Source organism: Tamandua tetradactyla, chromosome 24, assembly GCF_023851605.1.
Source record: "Tamandua tetradactyla isolate mTamTet1 chromosome 24, mTamTet1.pri, whole genome shotgun sequence".
Taxonomy (NCBI): domain Eukaryota; kingdom Metazoa; phylum Chordata; class Mammalia; order Pilosa; family Myrmecophagidae; genus Tamandua; species Tamandua tetradactyla.
In genome coordinates this window covers 21,582,964-21,603,312 of record NC_135350.1, presented here as the reverse complement: position 1 = coordinate 21,603,312, position 20,349 = coordinate 21,582,964, and the positions used below count along the sequence as shown (strand labels likewise).

The window sequence follows — 20,349 nt, the reverse complement described above, 5'->3', positions numbered from 1 at the left end:
TTCCAAGTATAAGTACATGGATTTACTATTTATCAGACAGTCCCATCTTAAGTGAGGTTTAGAGAGGTTAGTTTTGAAGCTAGAAAGTCTGGGAGTTGGGTTCAAAGTCAAACAGTCCGACTTCAGAGCACAGAGCTTAATCATCTCCCTCTTTCTAGTCTCTACTGATTAATGGTCTGAATGGATTGATTCAGTTCTTTCTTTGTATAGCTTTGGGCCTCCCTGGGCCTCAAATTATATTTCCAGGCATCTAACTAAACTTAGGATTAGTTGAGTTATATTTTTATTCTGGGTAGTCAAAGCTATACGGCTATGGGATTTTTGGAGTTCTCTGAAAGGCTCAAGAGAAGCAAGGCTACCTTTGTTCTTTCCACTGCCTTTTACTCCTCAATTAAACTTCTGTTTTACCAATTGTGATAGTATTTGTGATGTTACTTGTGACTTTGGGCAAATTACTTAGCTTCTCTGACCCTCTGTCTCCTCATCTGTGAAATAGGAATGATAATAAAATTGTTGTGAAGACTTAAAAAGCAGAATGTAGTTAAAATCCTCTGGCACTCAGTTGGAGCCAGTAAGTGCCAGGTACAATGTTTAGCAAGGAGATTTAGAGGGGTTTTGATATTAATTAAATGTTTAAAGTTTTGCAGTCCTTTAAATAAGGGAGTAAAATTACCTTTTTTTACTCTACAGGGCAGAAATTGGAACAGTGACACAAATTACAAAGACATAGATTTGGGCTCACTAGGAAAATAATCTTGCCACAGTCACCTCTTCACTAATGGATTAGACCACCTTACAACATGGTAAGCTCTTATATCTATAATTATTCATGGACTCTGGGATTCTATAGAACGGATTCCTGCTTTGGGTATAAAGTTGGATTGCAAGGTTTTTAAATTTCCTTCTAGCTCTATTAAGATTTCTTTAATTCTAAAAGTTGGCTTCCAGCAAATAAGCTAGTGAACCAAAAAAAATTCCTTCCAAAAGAAAATATTGGTTCCACTACAAAAAATGTTTCAAAAGGAACTATCTATATCATGTACATGAGGTATAAACACATGTATTTTTTCTCTATTCCAAGACAAACATTTTTCAAATGTTTCTATCTGCTGCTTAAGGAGAAAGGGTCCTTTCATTTAAAGAAGTATTTTCACATGCACACACACATAAAGAAAGATTAGTTGCTGAGATGGTTCGTAAGTACTGTCAAAACCATTTTATACATGAAATTAATGTACCATTAAAACATACTGAATCTGAAAAATTTTTAATCTGTTGAAACAGTAAAATAATCAACAGTTAAGCAGCATTGCCTGAATTTGTACAAATTTGAACAAGTCCTGACAATGTTTTCCTTAGAAGTCTTACTTCCAACATGAAGATTGGTGATCCATTATAAGAGATATTAGCATTAAAAGAAATGCTTTCAGATTTTTATGAGAACTTGTCAAAATAGAGATATATGGAAAGGCATATTTATCCTATTAAAGAGATTGTCATAAGCATCAGACCAACATGTGAGAAGATTTGACAGCCAGAATTCTGAAGACAGAAGTTCCATCCATAAAAATAAGTGATTAGCAGCTCTCTCAATGAGATGTCCACTAGCTGGTCAGATTTCATGCAAAACAATTTTGTTGGCTTCAAGCAGCGTGACCAATCATCTTGGCTTACCTGGGACTGAGGGGTTTCTTGGATGTGGAACATCTGTGCTAAAACTGGAACACTCCTTAGAAAACTGGGAAGAGTTTGTCTCCTAGCTTCATTTCTTCATGCAAATCAAAATATTATCTCTCTAACAGTTTTGTTGTGGGTTTAGTGCATTTCCCCTGATGAAATAGCCTATTTCTTCTCCCTCTTTCTTTGAGCTCCTCTCCACTCTTCTTTCTCACTTCTCACATGGGAAGACTTGTCCCTCCCACACTTCAAGTAGAATTATGACCTCCACACATCTTACTTGCTCCTTCATTAATCCTCTTTCTCTTATTAACTGTATGAACTCATTAAACTATCATCCTATCCTGGAAACTTCCTTTAATCTTGGCAATCCATAATTCTTAGCCAAATAAATGAAGAATCTCACTAACTCCTCTTCCTGTCCCTCTCCTCAACTTCAAACTCTTTGCGAGACTCTTGCATTTACTCTTTACTTTCCCACTTCCCACTCACTTCTCAACCCCCTATAATCCGATTCTTGGCTATCACCATTGTATTGAAAATACTCTAAAAAATAACCTAGGACCACAATCACTGCTACCAATGCCATTTAAAAAAAATTATAAATCTTCCTTTCTTCCAAGCAGAGTGAGCAAAGTGAACTGAGTGGGACTGGTTACCTGCCTCAACCACACAACCTCACAAGGGTACCTCCCCTGCTGCCAAGTTTATGATTTTATAATTCCCAAATTCAAACCTCTTTCATACTCTCCTTTTAGGACCTGTCTGTAGTATTTGACACAGTTGAGCACTGTTTGACTATTAAAATTCCCTCTTCTCTCATTTCTCAAGCCTTTCTCCTACATTTGATGGCATCTCTATCTATCTCTGTCTCCCTCTCTGTTTCCCTATCTCTCACACTCATTGGTTGATCACTAACCCTAGTCCCTGAGCAGCAAGCTTGAATTGCTAATTGTAAATTAGTTATTTCCACGTGGACATCTCACTGAACCTATAATTCTTAAATTGTCTAAAACTAAATGCAAGGGGTGCACAGGTGGTTCAGTGGTAGAGTACTTGCCAGCTAAACGGGAGGCCCAGGTTTGATTCCTGGTACAAGCATCCAAAAAAAAAAAAGGAAGCAAAATAAAGACATTAAAAAAAAAACCTAAATGCATCATATTTCCCCACAGATTCTCTTAAAGTTAATGGAAGTACCATTCTAACCATTCACACTAGAAATTTAACAGCTACCTATGACTCCTCTCTCAAACTAAACGTCATCCATCTGAAAATGTGTCCTGTTAGCCGTGTCTTCTGAAAGTGTGTTACACTCTTCTCCTTTTCATTTCATTGGATAGATTGAAATTACTCAATTTCTCGTCTATAAAAACGGAGATAATAATGGCAGCCCGTGTATATGACTGAGTATTAAATGAGTTAGTATCTGTGCTCAGCTGACCTATTTTCTCCTCCTAGGTACCCAGCAAAACTGTATTTTCCAGTCCTTTGCATTTAGATGGGGTCATAGAATGTGAGCAAAAGTGTGGCATCACTTCCAATTAAAGGCAGTTAAAAAAAAACAACATGATTTCTCTGTGCCTTCTTTTCCTTTTCTAAGGCAACTTTGTATGTGACACACAATGATGGTAGATTTAGATAATGGAAGGACCCTGAATCTCTGAATTATTACCTGCAGGAGAGCTGCCAGAGGACACAGGCAGTCGGGAGCTTCTGCAGTGGATTTTGTGGGGGAGAAAAGCAAACGTTTATTGGGTTAAATCACTGAGATACAAAGGCTTATTTATAATTGATACTACATTACTTACTCCAAACATTGTGAAAATATGCTGGAAACACTGCCGCAAATATAAAGAACTTTAAAAAGATGGTAGAAATGACTATTTCTACTCCAACGTATTAGTTCGGCTCCAATTCATTTCTCATATAAATTATGAATGCCACATAAAATGTCTGAGTGGTTTTTTTTTTTATTTAAAACATATTTTGCTACAAAAGTTATTGTTTTGCTCAGTTATTGCTTTGTAAGTTACAGGGCAATTATTTTTGAGATACAGCAAAAGAATATTATTTGGTGATTTCCACAAAGAGAAAAATGATAGATACGCCATTCCTTTTTTACTGCCTCAAAGAAAAGGATAAGCCATGCCTGGATTTCTAGGCATTCTACAAACTGAAAATCTCTCCCATCATCTCCATTATGTCTTTCCAGATGTAGACTGAGGTGGATGCTATTGAGCTTCTGCTACATCCTCTCTCTCTTCCTGCGGTTCTCCATATATGGGATATGCTTTTATGGCCAATTCTTTGGTGAAACAATATGTATTTCCCTTGTTTCCATCAGGTCCTTAGTTTATATATTTTAGAAAAAAATGATTACAGTGTTTTTAAAAATTTCATTCTTTGGAATATATTCCAGTGCTATTAATGTGCTTTAGAGAAGTGATATAAGACACAAAGTGTTGGCTGGTAGGCATCTGGAAACGTAGATTTTTTTTACATTAATTATTACAAAATATAAGTCCACTTCCTGTGTCTTTTTGCTACAAACTGCATTTTCTTGATACACTTATTTTTTTTTTCCCTGTTTAGGATATAATCAGGGTCTGGCTTCACATTTGAAACCACTGTTTGATTTCGCAGCCCAAGAATTTAACCACCAGTCCATACAACCATCTCTGAAGTATTCCTCCCTACCTATGACTGTTTCATTATACCTGCATGAATGTTTTACTATACTGTGTCCAGAACTATAATTACATGTACTCTTTAGGGTTTTGTGAGTTATTTGAAGGCAGTGATGGTAGTGCATAAATATTCCCTTAAGCTCAGAAAAAATGCTAGTGTCTATAGGACTGGTAACATTCTCCTTTCAAATTTATTGACGTCTCCATCTCAGTGAATCTTCATTGTCAAGGGAGTAAAATGCTGGTTTCTCTATATAGTCCCAAGAGGTAGATGATTTCTTCGCCCTTTTCCATTGGGCTCACTCTCGATGATACAATTTAGGCACAAATTGCTTCTGTCCTGGCTATTGTATAAGGGGCCGTTCTTCCTGTTTTTATTTTAGGACTAGAGATTTTATCTTATTCTCTATTGTAACCACTTATAGAGACTAACTCATAGCCTCTCTCAGTAGGACCTGTTGACTGTGCAAGTTCAGGACAGAATACAGCAAGCACTTTAACAGAGGTGTAATGAAATACTTCACTATCAGTAGGGAAAGATGCCACAATGATGAGCTTATGCTCTATTGGTCACCAGTGCAAGTATTTATGTCCCTTAAGCCTATGGAGAAATTATTTTCAAGTCCTTATTAGAATAGTTACTTACATTTGTATAGGCTTTCTATATTCTTTAGCTCCCTTTAGTCCTCTCTAGAGCTCTGTGAGATAGGTTTATAGTGTTATACTTTTTGTATAGGTGCAAAAACTGAAGCTCAGACAAACTATTACTTGGCTGAAGTCACACAGATAATTCAAGGTGAAGCCAGGACTCTACCTTGAGTCTGATTTCAAGTCTAGTGGGTTCTATTTTATCATTGTTCTCATAACCAAGGGTTATGAACAGGATGTAATAAGCAGGCTGAGGTGACTTCATGACCAAAGCCAGCTGTAGCCTTTACAGAAATACAATCTATTCCTGTGCTATCCCTAAGATGGACTTTACAGTTCACAAGGCTTAGGAGTATGATTCTGTATTTGTGAGTCCCCTTCAGGCACCACACAATTCCTCACTGAAGTCTCAACCTCAGAATTCTCTGGACATTTCCCATAGTTGGCTTTATGAGAAGGGAAACTCTTCTGATTTCAAATATTTAGGAACAAACACAACATTGTCTTTTCCATAATCTTGATGCATGAAATTCTATGTTTAAGGTTTTTATTTTTATCTCTGTAGCTTGATAAATGCAAATAACCTGATTCCTTAGGGTGATGAATTCAGAAGAGACGTTCCTGAAAGTGGGTATGTATAGGATGTACAGAGACTATCGGGAAACAAACAGGAATACAAGAAGGCTAACTAGTAAACCAAAAGGAGTAAGTTGGAATCGTTCACAGTTTTGCCTACTTAATACCCACACTCCCAATTTTGAGTTCATTCCATTTGGTAACTGAGAGTTTGAATGTAATCATTTGCATTAATTAAGACCCTTTAATTTTTGTTTCCAAAATATATCACACTGACTCTACCCAGAAGCCTATCTATCCATCCTTTGTATATGGGGCTGCCACACCCTACAGAACGAAGAGCGTCCATGCTCACATCTACTCCATAAGGAAAGAAAAACACTTCCCCAACACTTTGTTGTTTCTTGGGAGTTGGTACACTCTAGATTCATGTCAGTGGTAAAAATAATTTTATATAAACTATATATTAATTGACTAAAATGTAATATTGGCATAATTTTTAATCATGTCCTATAAATAATAACCCAGGGTTTTACATCATTGTGTGCAATATCTATGAATCCAGCTATTCAAACAGCCTCTGGGAAGCTAACGAAGTAGTTCAAAGACTGTTGGGAAGTTCCAGGATCACCAGAGGCTCACCCCAGACCAGTTCAGTTCCAATCAAATGGATCTCTGATCCTCTGTCAAACACCCCACCAAGAAAGTTCTTATAAACTTGGGGTGGAGGTGGGGGAAGGGAATAGACAGGAAAGTGTGCTGGCTTGAAATTGTTATGTATGCCAAAGAGTCATTTTCTTCTAATCCATTACTATGGGTGTCAGACCTACTGTTGATGGGACCTTTTGATTAGGTTGTTTCTGTGGAGCTATGAACACCCAATTCAAGGTAGGTCTTAATCCTTTGTTGGAGTCCTTTAAGAGAGCTCACAGAGAAAGAGAGAAAAAGAGCTTAGACAGAAACACTCCAGGAGAAGTTGAGACAGAAATGCTCTAGGAGAAACAAGAAAGGACCCACAGAAGCCAAAAGACATTTTGGAAAGAAGGACCAGTAGATGTCGCCATGTGCCTTCCCGTGTGACAGAGGATCTCCGGATGCCAGCCGCCTTTCCTCGGAGAAGGTATCTTCCTCTTGAGGTCTAAGTTGGACATTTACATGGCCTTAGAATTGTAAGGCCATGTAATTTAACAAATCCCCATTTTTAAAAGACAGCCCATTTCTGGTATACTGCATTCTGGCATCTTTAGCAAACTGAAACAGGAAGAGAACAAACTTCCCAGGAGTAATTTAATGCCATAGCAACACCTCCTGATGATTATATATTACCAATGTTTTGAAGTTAAATTTACAGAGCTGTCACTGAACTCAATATGTGATAATGTGCTCTAAAATATCTATTTCAGCTCACGATTGTGCCTAACACACTGCCTGGCACCTAAAGAAGCTCCAATGACCAATGATAAGTGGTCATTGGTGCCTGCCTGGATTCTAGTAGCAATATCTACAGAAAAAAGATAAAATTTCCCTTCTAGCAGACCAATATTTGTTAAGGATTGGATAAAAAAGATGGCTACCACCAGCACTATAATTCCATTGCATAATTATCATAAAGGCATGACAATACCCTGCACATGAAAGTTCTGAATGACTGTCATATAACCAAGATTTAAGACTTCATCAAAAAAAAAGGTAGCTGCTCCAACTTCACTGTATAGAAGTCATTTATGACATTGAGATTCGAGTTTAATCTGCGAAAAGATCTGAGTGTAATTGAGACACACTTAGATGGAATATACAGATGAGATTTATTTTTATGTATGGCATGCTTGGATTCATGCCGGCCCATGCCCTCCAGCTGCTGGGGCCTGCCCTTAAGGGCTCTGGAACGGAGACTCCAACAGTGGCGCAGCCGCCACCTCCACCGCCTTTGGCGCTGCCTGCTTCCCGGGACAATTCGACTCGCAGGCGCTTCCAGGGGGCGTCCCCGCCAGCTCCAGCCCTCCGCACCTCAGGAGCACAGGTCCCGAGCGGGAGACCCGTGGGGGACCACCGCGTCCAGGCCGCTCCGCGCGCGCCCCTCGCCCTGAGCCCCAGGGCGGCCCCAGAGGACGCGAGCCGAGTGGGAACGACTAGGTCGGGCCGGGGGCGTAGTGCAGCCCCCGAAGTGCGGGCTTTCCCCACCCCTGGCGGCTACCCCACCTCCCGCCCCCGCTGCGTGTGCGCGTGTGTCCCTCTGTCTGTCTTCTCTCTCGACGTCAGTGGGAATTTCCAGCCAGGAAGTGAGAGAGTGAGCGAGAGAGAAAGAGAGAGAAGTGCACCAGCGAGCCGGGGCAGGAAGAGGAGGTTTCGCCACCGGAGCGGCCCGGCGACGCGCTGACAGCTTCCCCTGCCCTTCCCGTCTGTCGGGCCTCTCACCACTGCCGCAGCCCTCGGCCTGCGCCCCGCCGCCGGCCCCGCTCGGAGAGCCCAGCCTAGCCCAGCCCAGCCCAGGCCGGAGCCGCCGCGCCCGGGAAGGCAGCGCTGCCGCGGCCCGGCCACCGCGCGCCCGGAGCCTCCCTCCGCCCGCGCTGCGGACATGGCGCGGCGCTGACTGGCCCCGGCCCGCAGATACCGCGCGCCCGCTCGCCCCGACCCGCACCGGGACCCGCGCGGGCTCTGGCTGGCCCCTGCCTCTTCCTTGCGGAGCTTCAGTCCTGCGCCTCCCTGAAGGGAGAGCCCACTGGCGCCGGGAGACCGAGCGCGGACTCGCGACCAGGGTAAGCCACACTCAGGCAAGTGGGGGCCACGCTGGGGACCTGTGGCCCGAGTCCCGCCTCATACCCGCCCCGCACCCCCTCCAGCCCTGCTCAGACTTCCTCATTCCTGCGCTAACCGCTGGACTTGAACGTAGGAGAAGGTTGACAGTAGTTGGAAGGCACATGGGATTGGCGAGAGGGGGAAAGGCTCACCCGTACTGTGCAGGGGACGGTCGGCTGAAGGGCCGCGGCTGCCCGGGCTGTCCTTCTCCTGCACCTTTCTCCCCGAGGCGGGATCGGGAACCAAAGGGGCAGTCTTGCAAACTTTTTAATCCCCATTCCCACCCCCTTCCTGGGAGATGGAGGGAGGGATGAGGTGGTCTGCGGCGCGGAGGAGAGAAGGAAAGGTGGTTGGTGTAGTGCTCAACCAGATTTCACCTAAGGGAGTTCCATAAAATGAAAGCAGAAGCGCTTGTCAGTCCTTTGGCTTGGAAAGCCCTTCCCACCTCTCCAAAATAGTATAGGAGAGTCTTTTTCTTCCTTTTCCTATTGCTAAAAGAAGTCTCAACCACGCATACCGCCTCTCTCTCTCTCTACACACACACACACACACGCGCACAACCAATCTAACCGTGACATTATATTCATTTACTATAGGACCTATACGTACGTTAATTTAAAAAAAATAAGGAGGGACTGGTACTTATGCTACAGGACCTGACATTTGAGAGAGAAAAGCAATTGCTGCCTTAGAGCAGTTTTTAGACACCAATTATATAAAACTCTTGTACAATGGCACCATGCATTGGGCATGACCTCTAAAGTAAGAATAATGATATAAACAAAGCTTATCCTGTGGTCTTTTAAGATAGACACCGTGGAGACGTTTGCCCTGATTTATGGGTCTATCTGGAAACATAAATGGGGCTTGATGCAGGAATTATCAAGATTTAAGACATTTTCATGGACTTTATTAAGTAGGGCTTTTCAGCATTGCAGCTTATGCAGTAACATATTTAACTTGAGGATTTTATTATAAAACTCGTAATCTGAGCAAATTATTATGGTAATATTAAAACATTTAATAGCTTTGGCATAAAACTATTCTTCCACAAACTGATGATCTTTGAGAAACACTAAAGCTTGGGATCAAGATGTTCGGTGGTTATTTTTTCTAGAAGAAATTCTCAAAGGAATATTCTTGCTGATTTTAAATTGTATTATTTAGTTAAAACTTTAAAAGGAAACTTTGATTAAAATAAAGCCCTTAGCTGAAGCATGTTGTTTTCCTGATTTTAATATTGTGCTTTCTAGAGATTAATCCTTTTACTCTTTTCTGCACTAAAGAAATGATGTAAGTAATTTAAAGCAAAGTATTATTTTTAGAGCTTATGAACTTGGGAAGACAGGGAACATTTTGTTTCCTATAGCATTTTACATTTATCTTGAAATTGAATTGCTGAAATAACAAGATCATATATGGTGAAGGGAAATGTTCATCAGCTTCTCCTGAAATTATCCATCCACATTGAGATGCTCACAATTCCTAAATGCCCTCCACAGCTTGTTTAGATAAAATGTTTTCCTGGGCCACAGTCTACTGGACAAACCTGAACACAAAGGAGGATGCATGTGTAGACTTAATGCTGGACCAAAATAGTGTTTAATGTGAATAGTAAACCATTCCTGACATGTTTGGAAGACTCTTTTTTTTTTTAAAGAAAATAGTATAATCCTATTAAGGGTTGGTAGAGATTTGTAAATCTTTGCTTTGAAATTTTGACTTTGTCATACGTTCTGCACTTGGCACTCACTTGGGCTGAATTCCCTGTTTTTCAAATCTAGTTAGTAAATAAATACTGAAGCATACATACAAAAATAATCATTCCCCTTTGTAAGTACTACTTTGCTCTTTGCACTTCCTTTTTACTTCTCCCTCTTTTACAAGATCATCTGTATTGACAGTTATGGTTGGTAGAAGCTCAATTAGTTTGAAATGAGGCAGGACTTTAGAATCAGTAATCACATACCTCATATTTCACTTGTCATTGTTCCTTGGAATAAATTGAAGTTAGTTTGAGAAACTAATATTTAAGGAGGCTTTTACGAAAAGTATTATTATTACTAGTTTCAGACTTCCAGATAATTGATGAAGTTACTACCATGACTTTCAGGAATTGCTCATTGTGGTAGATAAGTCATTCAGATAAGGAATTGGCAGCTGCATGGATCTTGGACTATCATTCGATCAGCAAGCCTTTATTATACCTCATTTATGAAAGGTATTCCCCTGTTCAGAGGAGGTGAAAGTTCTGGCTTTTGGGGGAAGTGGTTACTTCATAACATTCGATTAGTTTGAACTTGGGAATAGTAAAAACAGTAGTTGGCATTTGAAAGCAGCGAGATGAAAAATTATTTCTGAGTTGCCAAAGCAGTCAAAATACCTTTTTCTTCTTCAGAATTTATTAGGATAAATCTGCTGTTCTGAGCACTGAAGATGCCTGCAGTAGGAAGTGTATCTGGAAAAGCAGAATAGTTTAGTCAAAAATGTAGATATTCAGATTATGCTTTTCTATTCTACAGATTGAACAAGAACAACTTTAGAAGGAATGGATGTAAATGAGTGGTGCTCAAAGTTTTTCAGTAATTTTACTTACTTTTAGTAAGAAGATTGTTTTATTTGGTTGATTATTTTTCTGTTTACAGCGTGAATCTTATAAAGTACTTACATTGTTATATATTGGAAGAAAAGAAAGAGAAGAAAATGGAGAAACAGTATTTTAGTGCTTGAGGGGACTCTAAGATGTTCTACTCCAACCTCCACATTTGTTGTCTCCAAGTGAGTTGACAGTTGCTTCCTGGTAACCAGTAAACCACACTGGAGCAATTTACCTTGCTGAGCATTATTTCTCATTCCCACTGAACTCACAGTGTTGTAAGTTAGATTTGAGCAGGTAAATCATCAGGAACATTTATATCCCTTCGAATTGGCTGTCTCATTCCTTAGGAGACCTTGAGGGTTTTAAAGAACTGGAGAAGCATGAACCATAAAGGCATTCAGCTTTAGGAAGAAATGTTCGGACAGAATAGCATAGTCCTGCAAATCACTTTGGCTCCTTGATTGTTGTGGGTTTTTTTTTTTTCAGAAGAGATTAATATTTGAGACCAGATTATTTTGTAAAGTTAATAGTTATGGTAGCATAACCAAGCCTCTTATCTTTGCAGTATTGCATTAATGAATAGCCATTGCTTCACTGTAACATTCTTTTCACGATGATGAAATTGCTTTGTACTTTTGGTCTCTACTGTATTAGAGGATGTTCCTGAGTGCAAATTAAGATGCTGCCTTTCATATTTTCAGGGGAGGTTGGTAGACCTGCCATGAAGATCAGCCAATAATTTAGAAAATAACTTATAAATTAAAATCTCATTACTTCACTACAAATGATTTAAAGCCTAATTTGAATGCTTTTACACAACATAAAAGTAATATCAAGTATAATTTGTTCAAGATTATAGAATGCTTAATGATACAGATTATAGGTGAAAGCAGTTGTTTCTTTTAAATTATTAATCAGAAAAAATATATTGTAATTAAAATTTTTTAAGCCAATTAAAAATCATCATTTTTTCCTTTTACTTTCTGTAATAACTAGTACACATTTAAATGTCAGTGGTACAAGTTTCGTCTGCTTCAATTTGTTGCCTGTTTTTGAAATGTGAATGATTATTGATTATTTAATCCCTCATTACATTTGGCCTGCTACTTTTTATTTACATTTCACCATTAGACCAAGCACCTTGCAACCAGTTTTTATTTTGACCCATGCTTTCAACAGAGATTAATAAATTTAAAGTATCTTCAGAGTCAGTTTTTTTGAACTTTGAAAAAAGTTTCTGACACATAGAGCCTTGAGGAAGAATGTGACTATTTTATATAACTTAATCTTTAAAAGAGCCTGTTATTAAAAAAAAAAAAGAGTGGAGAAGAGAGCTATGTGAAAGGAATAAAAATCCTAAATAGTTAAATTATACCCAATTCATACTGATAAAGGTATGTCTGATGCTTAGCATTGAACTTATTGTTACAGAGTGAGGAATCAATAACTATTCGTTGAATGAATGAATGTCATTAACTTAAAAAAAATGGGTGGACTTTTTCTTCAGGGAATGCAAATGACAGTATTTTGCTTTCCTTTACTTTCTGGAAAGGAGCAAGCTGAAAAAAAACAACTCCACCTAAATGTTATATCTTGATCTAATGAACATTTGAAGTTTACTAATACAGATAATTTATTAAAGTAACTACTGCCTTCCAAAAGAGAAGCATTTCAATCCCAAAGAGTTTATGAACTGAAACAAAGCAAAACAAAACAAAGTCTTTTGGTTTCAAAGTTTTAGAGGAACTTATCAAGCAAAGTAATAATAAAATGAAAATGAAATGAAAAAAGGTGCTAAGTAAAAGTAAGAAATGTAACTTTTTGACTAAATTAGAATTTCTCTGAGGCTCTGTTAAACCTAATTTCAATCCTAACATCTCCAAAAATGGAAACAATGCTGCAAGCATGGCTTTGTAATTCATGAATTATTAAAGCCTATCTAAATTAATCAGACATTGAGTAAAAACAAAATATGTCATGAAATCTAGAATTAAATACTCATCACCCATAAATCTGTGATACTCAGAAGTAACTAGATGGGAAACCTTGGGAACAAGTAGACTTTTAGCAGGGTTTGCTGGACTTACCATTTTTGTACTTCAACGATTTTGCAGTGTTATAAAAACTGGGGCCTCATCATAACAGGGTTTGTTAATTATTTCTCAGTTGCAGCATTTTCAGAAAATTGACCTTGAAACTCTGAATCTAACCGTTTATTCTTTGTAAACACAATTTATGAAAATGAAATATACTACCCAGACTAGCAAAGAGCAAAATGCTAGCACTCCCAGTTCTAGTGTTATTGTGCCCCAAGGGAGACTGGAGACTTAGGGTAGGCTTTGCCGGAAGTCCAAATCATTTTAATGAAAGCTACTGATGTCTTCAGTCCTTTCTGCCTTGCTGGCCATTAATTCTGATTCTGACCCTCATCTCTCTTTGTGTCACTCACAAAATGATATTCAAGTTAAAATTATATTCTATCTATCTAATCATCGAGAGAGTGTTCATAATCTTTTTTTTGTTGTTAAAAAACTGAGGAAGAAGTTAAACCTTTACTTATATAACAGTGCCTTGTAAAGTGATCAATGTTGAAAAGAGCTATAAAGGTGGATAGCATCAGTGTTTGTTAGTCACAATAAAAAAATCCAACTCTGCCTGTGGCATCCCTTTGAGAAAAATACCAAAGAACTGTAAATCGTGCTGTTCTATTATGTAATCAACTGAACCTACAGCTTCTGGGCATGAAGAGAAACATAAAACACACACACAAACACACAAAGCAATAGCATAGACCTGATCTGTACTGTATTAGTGAAAAACGTATGGACAATCCATACATTTCCGCTGAGGAATAAAGTTGTTGGATTTTTCTCTGATTTGAGCCTTTTTGATAAATGAGGCTTGCTGTTAGTTTTAGGAAAGATTTGCTAAAGAAAGTCCAAGACCTGTATAAAGTTAAGCACACTTATCCAGAAAGAATTTTATTAACATTTTAAAAAAATTATTGCTATAATGAATTTTATTTCTCAAAATAACAGGGATTATTTTCTTACCACTTATGTTTCGCGTGATTTGGACTAAACATTTTACACCATGTTTTGTATTTCAATGTGAGGGCTTATCTATCCCTCATCTTTAGCTCCAGAAATAAATTCTGACATATATTAAGCATGCAAAGAAAAAATTAAAAGTGATGACAGACTCCCTAATCAACATGCCTGTTTTTTGGTTCTGTGCCCAAGGCTGCAATTCATTTAAGTGGTTAGTGAAAATAAATTACTTAATTGTCTTAGGAGATATGCCTTCCAAGACAGGCATTTTTGGAATGCCGAGAATTACTATTTTGGGGATATTTTAATACAAGTTCTTGACTACAGATTTGTGGTTTATTGCTATTTTAAGAACTTTTTTTTTTTTAACCAGTTCTTAGCATAAGTGTAGGTTTATTCTGTGGTGTTTAACCATTTATTGGTGTCTTAGTTTGCAAGGGCTGCTATAACAAAGAACTGTACACTGGTTGGCTCAAACAACAGGAATTTATCTCATAGTTTTGAAAGTTAGAAGTCCAAAATCAAGGGGCTGAAAGAACCATGCCTTCTCTGAAGTCTGTAGCATTCTGGTGATAGCTTGCTGGCAGTCCATAACTCAAAATCTCTGCCTCTATTACATGGCTATCTGTTTCCTTTTGCCTCCTAGTATCTCCTGCTCCCTCTATCCAAATTTTTTCTGCTTTTAAATTCTCCAACCATTGGATTAAGTTCTACCCTGATTCAGTTGGCCTCATTTCAACTAATAGGACCTTCAAAGATCCTATTTAAAAATGAGTTCAGGGGGGCGGGGGGCCGCGGTGGCTCAGCGGGCAAGAGTGCTTGCCTGCCGTGCCGGAGGACCCCGGTTCGATTCCCGGCCCCAGCCCATGTAAAAAACAAACAAACAAACAAAATATAATAAAACAAGAAAATGTTTAAAAATGTTTCCCTTTCTTCCATCCTTCCTTCCTTCTCTGTCTTTCCTTCCTTTCCTCCCTCTCTCTTTAAAAAAAAAAAAAAAAAAAAAATGAGTTCAGGGTTCGTTTCCCAGAGCCTGCCCATGCCAAAAAAAAAAAAAAAATGAGTTCACCGCTACAAGACCAGGGGTTAGGGCATAAACAAGTCTTTGTGAGAAATATGATTCAATCCATAACAATTGGTGACCATTAATAACTTAATTTATAACTACAGTGTTTTTCTTAAATTAGGGGTAAGTGTGGTGGTAATGTCAAAGGAGAAGAATGCCTTACAATGTATAGTAGCTAGTATAATGTAATACTAGCAAAAATCGAGAGTATGCCGGAAGATAGAATGAAGGTTGAGAATACGGAGCTGAGGCTTAATTTGTATGGAATTCTTAATAACGTTGATGTAAATGTTTGGAAATGGGAAGAGGTGATGGTAGCACATTATTATGAGTGTAACTGACGGCGCTAAATTATGAGTGTGACTGTGGTTAAAAGGGGAAGTTTAGAATTGTGTATGTCACTAGAAGGAGAGCTAGGGGATAAAATCTGGGGTTGTATAACAGTGAACACTTGTGCGGATGATGACTGTGGTTAATTGTACAAATATAAGAATGTTCTTACATGAACAAATGTATGCCACTATTACACTGCTACTATAGTAGGGTGGTATATGGGAAAAATAAAACTAATGTAAACTATGGACTATAGTTAACAGCAATGTTGATTGCAGTATTCTTTCATCAGTTATAACAAGGGCACTATGCCAGTGCTATGTGTTAATAATGGGAGTGTCTAGTGGGTATGAGATTTTTCTGTTTGCAGCAATGAGAATGTCCTCAAGTTGATTGTGATGATGAATGCACGACTCTGATTGTACTGAGAGCCATTGATTGCACACTTTGGATGGATTGTACGGTGTGTGAATAAAACTGTTGTTGGGTTTTTTTTAAGGGTGATATGGAAGGATTGAAAGCATATGAATGGTTGTCCCATGCAGAAGAAATTCAAAGTAGAAAGGAGGAGCCATGAAGAAGGTTAAGAATAAAAATTAAAGTTAACTTTTTTCAGTTTTTTTTGAATATTCAGGAGAGTACTTAAGGGTATCTATGAAACTATTGATTTATATTAAATTAAAATTGAGAACTGAATTTTAAAAGAGAGGAAGTAGGAGAGATAATTTTTTAAGAAATTCACTCACTGCTAATTTCAAACCAGCAGGAAGCCTGAGAAAATCGTTTTTGGGGTTTTAGAATGACCATAGTCATTTAGTCCATCCGTTTATTATTCTGTTCATACATGCATTACCCTGTCTTTCTGTGTGTGTTTTTAACCTAGGAGTCTTGAAGAGTTCATCAAATGGATAATGAAAGTATGATAAAAGTTGAGCAGGAGAGTCTTACATTAAATTAGGACTTGAACTTTATTATTGACTTGAATGGGAAAGTAAAACAAAATAATCTAGAAAATGACTCAGAATTCCAGTCACTTAATAGCCAGACAGGAGTTAGTCCAAGTTGTTTAAAGAGGTAGGAACAATGTTGTGTTTAAATTGATGTTTTTTTCCTAAGATGTTAGTAAAAATATGTAATAAATTATTATCACATTAATTTATCATTTATGACTTTAAGAGTAAATATTTTTCTTCTTACCAAGTATTTAAGGTCACTGACAAAAGAGATCTGGGAGAAAGAAGTTTTCTCAGACCTTATTAGAGCTAGAAGAGACAGTATAACTCACCTCTTTCTCCCCACTCAACTTTATGTATTGACACCTGCATACATTGAAATGTTTCTCTATTTGGGTGATCAGTGTGGAAAGGTCTTCATAACTACATTCAAGATTGGAAGGTCCCCAGTAAAGGCCTGATTTTGATGTTTGCGAATCATTATGTTTTTGTACCTAATTAGAAGATTATTGCTGTGATTGTTTCTTTGAGGAGACCCTTTTTTCCTCCAGGTAGTTTATAACCATATCCATAGAACCAAACATTGCTGGTTCAGGTGATGAATTTTATTTTACTACGTAAAGAGCATATTTTCATTAATTTTTGAGGATTAATAAAAATGACCTCAATCCAAACTAGATTCAAGTTATATTCGGATTTAAGAGAAGGGAATTGGTTGCTCTACATTTGATTAAAAGAATACTAATCTCTAATTCATAATTTAAGAAGTCTACTTCTTCCTTAATTTTGAACATAGAAATACATCCAAACTGATGCTTAAGACAAAGACCAGATGTCAAAATTAAAATTCTGTCATACTGTATTTTTAGGGAAGAAGAAATTTCTAGCATTAGAAATGTGGAAGCAAAAGGTTTAGAACAAAATACAGTAAGTCAAATCCCTTTCTGATTTCATCTGAATAGAAGGGGGCAAATGTTGAGCAGATGTAATGAATTAGCTTTTCTTTAGAAATGGAAGGCAACAGTATCTTAGGAACATCTTTAGTTATAATCTGTAAAATGTGATCTAATTTACTATAATCTTTAAAGAACTTCCCTAGTCTACAAATTTATTGTCACCAGATTTTATCCAAGTGTGGCATTAATGATTATTTATTCTTAAATGGAATGTCAATTGACATACATGATACTTAATTACAATATGATTAGATAGTTTGAAAAACATTGTTTGATGCTATAAACTCTAGTCAGCTACGACTAAGAAAACAACCATGGGCAAATACTTGTTTCTTATGGAACACATTGGAATACATTCTGGTCATTTCTCTAAAAAGATCCCTGTCTGCCATGGTTATAGTAGGCATGATATAGCATTTAGATGCTGCTTTCATACTGGGGAATAGGTTATATTTATTATGTTTTATTGGTTCTAAAAGACCCTTTTTCCATAACTTAACATCTTGTCTAGATATTTGAGGATTTCTGGATATCTTTCTGTTATTGATTTCCAATTTAATTCCATTTTGTTTAGATAACATATTCTGTATATTTTTAGTTCTTTGAAATTTGAGACTTGTTTTATAGGCCAGAGTGTGATCTATCTTGGTGAATGTTCCATGTGAATTTGAAAGAATTGTACATCTGCAGTCATTGAGTAGAATAGTGTACACACACAGTGTACACTACAATAGTTAAGTTGGTTGATGTTGTTTTCCTAAATCTTCAATACTGTTATTGATTTTTTCTGTTAATTTGCTTTTATCAATTACTGAGGGAGGAGTGTTTAAAAACCTTAACTATAATTATATTAGTCTTATCATTCCTTTTGTTCTGCCAGTTTTTTTCTTCATATATTTTGAAGTTCTGTTAATTGACGCATGCACATTTAAGATGATTATTTCTTTTTGATGAATTAGTCCTTTTCTTCTTATAAAATGTTCCTCTTTGTCCCTGGTAATATTCCTTGTCTTGAAGTCTGAATATTCTGCTATGTTTTCATTTGTTTTGCCTAGTATGATTAGTATAATTTTCCATCCTTCTTTTAAACTGTGTATTTATAATCAGAATGCAATTCTTATGAAATTGTATACTTGGATCTTTCTTGCTATTTTATCTAGTTTGATATTCTCTGCTTTTGATAGATGATTTTAGTTCATCCCCATGTAAATGTAGTTGTTGATATGATTGGGTTTAAGTCTATCTTGCTACTTAATATCTATTTGAAACATTTGTTCTCTTTTCGTTTTTTTCCTTCTTTCTTACTATCTTTTGGATAAATCATTTTTCTTAATTATTCCATTTCATTTCCATCCTGAGCTGTGTTTATTAAAGTGGTTGCTTTAGGGTTGCAATATATACCTTGGAGTTTACTATGAGATAATATTATAGCACTTCATACATAATGCATGAAGTTGACCCCAATATACTTCCATTTGTTCTCTTGAGGCCCTTCCTCTATGCTGCGATTGCTAGACATTTACTTCTGCATATGTTATAAACTCCAAATGATATTATTATGGGCTTACTTTGAACAGATAATTGTCTGTGTAAGAAATGTGAAAACAAAGTCTTACACTTATCCACATATTTGTGATTTTTCAGAGTCTTTCACTCTTTTATGTAGGTTCAAGTTTTTATTTACTATTATCTCCCTTCAACATGAAGAACTTTCTTTAGCATGACTTTCAGTTCAGGTATGCTGGTGAGAAATTCCTCGGCTCTTGTTTATCTGAAAATGTTGATTTCACCTTTATTTTCAAAGGAAACTTTCACCAATATAGAATTCATTGATCCTTTTTATTCCAAGTACTTTAAAGATGCCTTTATGTTATCTTCTGGCTTATATTTTATCTGATGAGAAGTCAGTCAGTAATGCTTATCATTGTTCCCCCATAAATTAAATGATTTGTTTTGTCCCTGGATTTTTTTTCTTTAGTATTACTTTTTAGCAATTTGGCTATAACATGCCTATGATTTTATTTGTCTTTGTCCAATGTGAGGACCAAATATTTTTTTATTTCTCCTCTCTTTCTGGGACCCGAAATTACACATGCATAATATTACTTGATATTGTTCCACAGGTCATTGAAATAGATATTTCTTTCTGCCTTTTTTTATCTCTGTGCTTCAGTCTGGATAGTTTTTCTTAATCTTTTTTTCAAGTTTATTGATCCATTCTTCTATAGTGTCCAATATGATAATAAGTTCATCTGCTGAATTTTTCATTTCAGTTCTAGAGTTTACAATTGGTCCTTTTTTTATAGGTTCTATTTCTTTGCTGAAATCCCCTCTCTATTTATTTATTATGTTCATCTTTTCCTTTACATTCTTGAATATATTGCTATTGTGTATTTTAAAATCATTGAATATTAATTCCAACGTCTGTGTTATTTTTTCCTTTTGGATATTTTCTTTCTTTTCATGCTTGATCATTTTTTATTGTATGCTATACAATGTGAATTGCATTGCACAGAGTTCAGCTTTTTGTCTTCCTTTAAGGAGTGTTGAGTTTCATTGTAGCAGGTTATTAATTTATTGGCAGCACATCTGGTTCTATTAAGATGGGTTTAGAACAGTCCAAATTCAAAGATGTGCTCTTGACCCCTATTGCATGGCCTTTCTGGGATCTCACCTGGATGTTCAGAATGTTCAGTGAGGTATCTGCTCCCTGCCTGATTTGAATTGCAGTGTCTCTCAGCACTGTATGACCATTGGAATCTCCACTCAGCTCTCAGATCCCCACAGCTGTTTTCTACTAGGCCTTGGATGTATTTAGCCAATGGCCAGCGGTGACCCCATGCAGATTTCTGAGTCTCTTTTTCTGACTAGTTCCCTTCTTTGTGGTGCTGTGCTCAGTGAGATTGAAGCTGTCTTGTGGGGTTCTCCTTCATTGTATCATGATTGAAAAGTGCCCTGAGTCAAATAGTCAGGGTGTCTTTTGACTTTTGGCTCAGAGGGGGCCAAAA

At 37.3% G+C, this 20,349-nt stretch overlaps 1 protein-coding gene across 5 annotated transcripts in view; it reads left to right on the top strand.

Annotated features, from left to right (window-relative positions):
• Positions 1-20,349, top strand: part of NFKB1 (nuclear factor kappa B subunit 1) — a 166,094-nt gene that overhangs the window by 20,938 nt on the left and 124,807 nt on the right. For 3 of the 5 annotated variants that reach the window (XM_077142675.1, XM_077142673.1, XM_077142674.1), the window contains exon 2: positions 691-803. The gene's annotated coding sequence lies outside the window, so the exon portion shown is untranslated. Of the gene's footprint in view, positions 1-690; positions 804-8,195; positions 8,345-20,349 lie in introns of those variants that run through there. The other 2 variants (XM_077142676.1, XM_077142672.1) reach the window with 1 other exon arrangement.